Source organism: Echinops telfairi, unplaced genomic scaffold (genome assembly GCF_000313985.2).
Source record: "Echinops telfairi isolate 266 unplaced genomic scaffold, ASM31398v2 ScPeMD7_52;HRSCAF=179, whole genome shotgun sequence".
In the NCBI taxonomy this organism is placed as follows: Eukaryota; Metazoa; Chordata; class Mammalia; order Afrosoricida; family Tenrecidae; genus Echinops; species Echinops telfairi.
Window position 1 is genome coordinate 256,336 of NW_022103950.1, and position 6,499 is coordinate 262,834.

A 6,499-nucleotide genomic window follows, 5' to 3' on the forward strand; every position below is an offset into this window, starting at 1 on the left:
CCCCCTCTCCCATGTCCCCCCGGAACTGTCAGTCCCGTTGTTTTCTCCTCCAGATTGTTCATCCAGCCTGTCCTATCCAGACAGGCCTGCGGATCTGTCCTCTTTTTATCCTGTAAACCTAGTCAGTTGGATTTTAGACATCCAGGGAAGGACTCTGTACATTTTGTAGCCAGATATCAAACTTCAGGGATGCTGTTACCAGAGAGAGTTCTTGGGGGCGGGCTGGGGGTGGGGATGGCACATTTTCTTCTACAACTGATTTTGTGTCCTGCACTAGACTTACAGGCCAAGGAATAGTTGCTTTTAGTTACATTTGCCCTGTAGCAGATTTGTGTTAGGACGGGTTGTCTAGAGAAACAAATCTAGTGGAACTCATTTATATGTGTAAGAGTTTTATATTAAGAAGTGATTATATATCAAGCGAGCATGTCAGCCCAGTCCAGATCAAGTTCATAAATCCAATGCGAGTCCATAAATCCCTCTTCAGACTCATGCAGCCACATGCAATGATGCAGAATATAGGAACATCACAAGCGGGCGGGTGCAAAATCTTGTGAACCCAATGGTGGTAGCAGCATCACAGGGCTCTGACAGTTCCTGGCGTGACTCCTCAACAGGAAGATGTATGCAGAGAGGTGGGGGGAGGTTCCCAGGACCCTCCGCATGACAAGGCCACACACACAAGAAGACATTATCAGGCTGTGACCTGATTGACAGGCTACACTCCACTCATACACTATCAAGTTGACATGAAATTATATAACTCTCACAGAACTCATTTTCAAAGAATGAGCTCCTTGTAAATTCCCTTTTTGGTATTTTAGGCTAAATGGCTACTTCTTGGGACTGGAAATTACTAAGGGCAGAATGTCTCTCCCACACCAACACTGAATTATAGGCATACATCCCTTCCCAACCAGGTTTATGACTGGGGCCACCAGTTGTAGAAAACCTACAGGGAGGAGTCACAGTAGGGATCTGAGAAGCCTCTGAGAAGCAAGTGGATTGTGAGGTGAGCTTCTCAGGTTTCCATGCACAAGGGAACTAGCTAGTTATGGACACCTATGATTTGTTAGGGTCAAGAGATAAACAGTGTACACACACACACACACACACCACCAGCAGCAGCAAAGAGTTAAGCCACAAGTTTATTAAAGCATAGAGTTTCTTCAAAAGAGATGAAGCAGGCCCCCTCTGAAGTTCAGAATGACACCTGAGACATAGATATGATACACTTTGCTCGAGAATTGAGGTGGGGACATTGTCTAGGGGATTACTTTCAAAGGGGAGAGGGTTGCTGTTCTCCAGATAGCCAAACAAATCTCTAATTGGTTACTCAGTTCATCCTTAGGTCTTGTACACTTCTTCTTTCAGTTTTATCTAGGCTACTACTTTGGGTCAGCTTATCTCAGAATTATCTTCAAGTACAGTCTTATCCAGAACTTTACCAGGGTCTGGCTTCAAGGTTAATGTATTTCCCAAGCCAATTCTCACAGAGTCTTTTGTTCATAACTTGTTTCACAGGGTCCTTTGTACATCTCATTAGCAGACAGGGCAGAAGTCCCTGTTTTGTCCGTGTCATGGGTGCTTGAGAGAATTTTATCTCTTCCAATTAGAGACCCATGAGAATGTCAAGAAGCAGCCTGTTTGTCCCACAGGGAAGCAAGTTATGGACATGGAGTGAAGGGTATGAGGAGCAAGCTGATTTGAACTCAGTTATTCCCACCATACCGTTGCTGCCTGGAGAGAAAATGCAACCCACTCTGGGAAACTGAGAAGCTGTCAATGGGAAATGCCTCCTGAGTGGCTGAGAGAGTTTTAGTTCCTAACCACAGGACACAAGAAGTCTTGGACTTAATCCACTCCTATTTCTACACTGGATCATGGGGCAAGGAATGTCCACTCTTAGTTGCATTCCTCTGGCATGCTTGTAGAAGAAATGGAAAAATCCTAAACCATCTGTGTTAGTCTGGGTAGACCAGAGAAACAAATTTATTCAGATGATCATATGTATAAAAGAAAGAGGTTTACATATAAGAGCAATTGAATATTGAGAAAACAACCTGGGCCAGTCCAGATCAAGTCCATAAATCTGATATATTCTATACCAATCTATAAAGTCCTCTTCAGGTTCATGAAACACATGCAATGATGCCAATTTCAGGAAGATCATAGGCCAGTGAGTGGAAAGTCTTGTGGATCCAGTGGTGTTGTAAGCATCTCACTGCTGGCAGGGTCCTCCACGTGGCTCCTCTGGCTCCAGAGCTCTAGCATAGCTCCATGTGTCCTGCCAATGGAAATGTCTCTCAAGGAGTAAGTGTGTGTTCAGCATCCAGCAAACTATTATCTCCTTAGCACCTCCAAATGAGGTCATCAAGCTGTGATCTGATAGGCTAAACTCCACTTCTTCACTCTCAAAATTGACAGTAGATTATGTAACTACCGCACCATCTGTAGATAATTTAAAGAGGAAGAAGGTAGCTTTCTTCCGTAACACCACCTAGCCACTGGATGAGTTGGAAGATTTTTAAACCTGACTAATTAACAGGTCTTTGAATTGAATTTTGACACCATGTTCCAACTAGACCTTCTTGGTAGAGGGAGGGGAGATGGTGGGAAATTCCTTACATTCTGGGTTTTATGCTCCTTGGGATCACAAGGAGTTGAGTAACAGACACCTGCAAGTCTGCCCTGGACTTTATTACCTGAGGGACCCCACCCCTGCTTATCTTCCAAACCTATAACTCCCCATCCCAGAGGGAATGTCGTGGCCCTTGCCTCACCCTTATCCTTGGGGGGAAACCTTTGCCCTTTACCCATTATGTAGTTTGCCAAAAGGAGACTGCTATGAGGGTGCAAATCACCTTGAAAACAGGAGAGTTGAAAATACATAAGAACAAATGGGAAGCTTCTTTAGTGACCTCGGCCTGTTGATTGAGGAATTCCAATGAGTTATTTCCCTTTTGATCTGACCCCTTTTAAAAAGCACACAGACACATACACAGAAAACAACCAAACTCACTGCCATCAGTTGATACTGATTCATTGCGACCCTATAGGACAGAGTAGAACTGCCCTTTGAGTTTCCACAGGGAAACTATTTACTGGAGTAATAAAGTGAAAAAGACTGTAACTATTTACTGGAGTAGACAGCTGCATCTTTCTCCTACTGAGCGACTTGTGGTTTCAAACTGCTTACCTATGGTTAGAAACCCAATGAATAACCATTACACCAGCTGCACCCCTTGACCTGACACAGAAGGACCTTAGGATCCTCTTTTTGTATTGTGACTGTGCTGACCAGAAGCAGTGTGTACTGACAGCTGCCTGAGATTATATGCAGACTTGCCTCACAGAAGGCATGAAGGACATGCAGATTAACCCAAATTGTCAACAGCAGTTCAAGGGAAGGACGGTCCAACAGTGTTCAGAAACCCCTTGGTGGAGGCCCTTCAGAAGTTCACCACAGTCAGTCAAGGGGAGAATTGCTCCAATGCAAGCCCATGAGCCCACAGAGTGACTCTCATGGACTCTCAGCGGAAGAGATTGTGTACAACTGGAAGTCAGAGGAAGGAAGAAGAAACACCAAAAGGCTAAGTATCTCAGAGCCATTCTTACAGCTAAGGGCATGGTGGCTGGGCTCAGTTCACAGGATCCCAAGTCATGTGCTATGGGTTGTTTTAGGGTACAAAGGGGACCCCATTATCAAATATGATTTAAAGAAAACATTTAGTCATAAAGGGACAAAGACACAGACATATCATCGAGATGAGACCATTAGCATGAGGTCAAAATGGCAGCCAAGGATTCACAGGATGCTAGTTAAATAAGACACGGGGCAGAGCAAGCTGTCACAAGTTCATCATTGGTGGCAGATCAATACAACACAGTTACAGGTGAGGCTACAGAAGCAAGAAGGGAACCATGATTGGGACACATACATTGTTAGACAGAAGTGTTTATAAGATTGGTCCAGGGCCTTCCAACCAAGGCAGTCAGGGCAAGACTCATAGGGCATAACTCATGACCATTCAACAGCTTGCACCATCCCCAGTATGGTGACTCCCATTAAGGACACACCCAAGCAAGCCCCTAAGAGAGAGTCCCCGTCCCTGGGCTGGCTGCAGAGCAGCGGAGTTAGCTACTTTCTAGGTAAGATTATCTACATCCTTGGGTAATGATCAGAAAGATTTCAATGGAGGCAAAATCTGTGTGGTGGAACTGCAAATAGATTCTGGGCTGTCACTGCCATCCATGGTCTTTTGAAAGTGGGATGCTTAGAACTCAAGCTCAAATGCAATGTACAGGAATCTGAGGCATGCCCAGAGTGTGTTAAATGAGAGGTTATCCAGGAGACATGAAGGTAGGAGAGAAACCTATTTCCACCTGTCTACAGTGCAGGATTCCAAGTACGTGAGGGCTACCAATTCAGTATTAAATCCTATGGTGGTCTCCTCACCTCCTCCTCTCTCTAGTTTGTTGGTATCAATTGATCCCCTTCTATAACATTCCTTGCACACCCCGTGCTTTGCAAGTGAGGCAGTTCTCTGTTTATCTATCAGTTTTCAGTTGTTTCTGAATCATCTTCTCCCTTTTTAGATAGCAACGTTGTTTTAGATGTAGGAGTACAGATGACTTTCTCTTCAAAACCCAGCATATTACTGATAGGCCATGCACTAGAGCAAGATATATATATATATATATAATATGCCCAGACACTAGGTAACAAGAGCTGCAGAACTGGGACTCCAGTAAGCAATGGTGATATGGGTTGAGTAGAGTGAATACTTAACAACTACTTGTTTAGTGTTCGTTTTGTTTTAAATGAAACTTAAACTTTCCATGCACACAGTGGCATTAAGAGTTTGGCACTTCGGTGTTTAACAAACTACAATGATTGCTATTAAATTGTGAACATTGGTGTTAGCTCAGTATTGGGGATTAAGGCTGTTAAGGCTAGGTAGATTTTAATCATCACTTTCTTCCAATGAGGATTTAACAAACACTTTCAACCATTTGGTTTGGAAGTTTAGATAGGTTTGTTTTGGGGTATGTAATTAACTGATTCTTGTATTTGATCAGATTCCTCCTGACTGGTTATTCCTAACTTTTTAGGATATGTTCTAATAAATTACATTTTGTGCATTGTCATCTACGTAATTGCTGTATTTTGAATGTAACTAATTTGATTAAAGTATTTTAAATATTGCCATCTAAGATATCTGTTTTCAAGACAGAAAATGAGATAATATGTGTAATGCTCTGAAATGTCTGTTATATATGTTATAATATGTTATATTTGTGTGTGTGTTTATATATATGTATTTATATCTGGAGATAAAGAAGAAAACCAGATGGTGTCTCCAGGGAATTTTACCACAAATCAGAGAAGAGTTGGCAATAAATCTACACAAAGTCTTCTAAAAATGTTGAAAAGGATAGTGTGGTAGCTACATAATCCCCTGTCAACTTGCGAAGGCATGGAGTCTAGCCTTTCAATGAGGTTGCAGCTTGATTATCTCATTTGGAGGCTTGAAGGAGATAAATAGCTCACTGGAGGCCAGAGATGTTTTGTTGCTTGACATTCATGTTGACAAGCCACATGGAGCTATGCTGATGGCAACCAGAGCCTTGGGGAGCTGGAGGAGCCACATGTAGACCCACACCAGCCCTAAGATGCTTCCACTGCCACTGGAGCCACAAGACTTTTCACCAGCTGGCCTGTGATCTTCCTGCACTCAGTGTCCTAGCATGTGTTGCATGAGTCTGAAGAGGAATTTACAGACTGGTATCAATGTGATCTAATATGAGCTAATATCAGATTTATGAGCTCAATCTGTACTGGGCTGGGATGTTTTCTTAATGTATAATTATTCTTTTATATAAAGCTCTCTTACATATGTATGTGTCTCCCTGGGTTTGTTTCTCTAGTAAACCCAGACTAACACAGATATCAAACACCTGAACTCATTTTATGAAGTGAGTGTAACCCTAATACAAAAAGCAAGACCAATATCACTTATGAACATAGACAAAATTATCAACAAAATCCTGCCTAAGAGAATTCAACAGTATATTATTATTAATTATAATAATATATAACTATCAAGTGGGATTTGTACCAGATAGGCAAAGATGATTCAACATCAGGGTGCGATGTAATAATGATGAGAAATACAACTTTCCTCTAGTTCCTAAATGTTTCCTCCCCACTCCCACTACCATGACTCGAATTCGACCTTGCAAGTCTGGCTAGACCAGAGAATGTACACTGGTACAGATAGGAACTGAAAATACAGGGAATCCAGGGTGGATGAACCCTACAGGACCAGTGGTGTGAGTGGCGAAACAGGGAGGGTAAAGGGAGAATGGGTAGGAAAGAGGGAACCAATTACAAGGAACTATATGTGACCTCCTCCCTGGGGGACAGACAACCGAAAAGCGGGTGAAGGGAGACGTCGGACAGGGCAAGATATGACAAAATACCAATTTATAAACT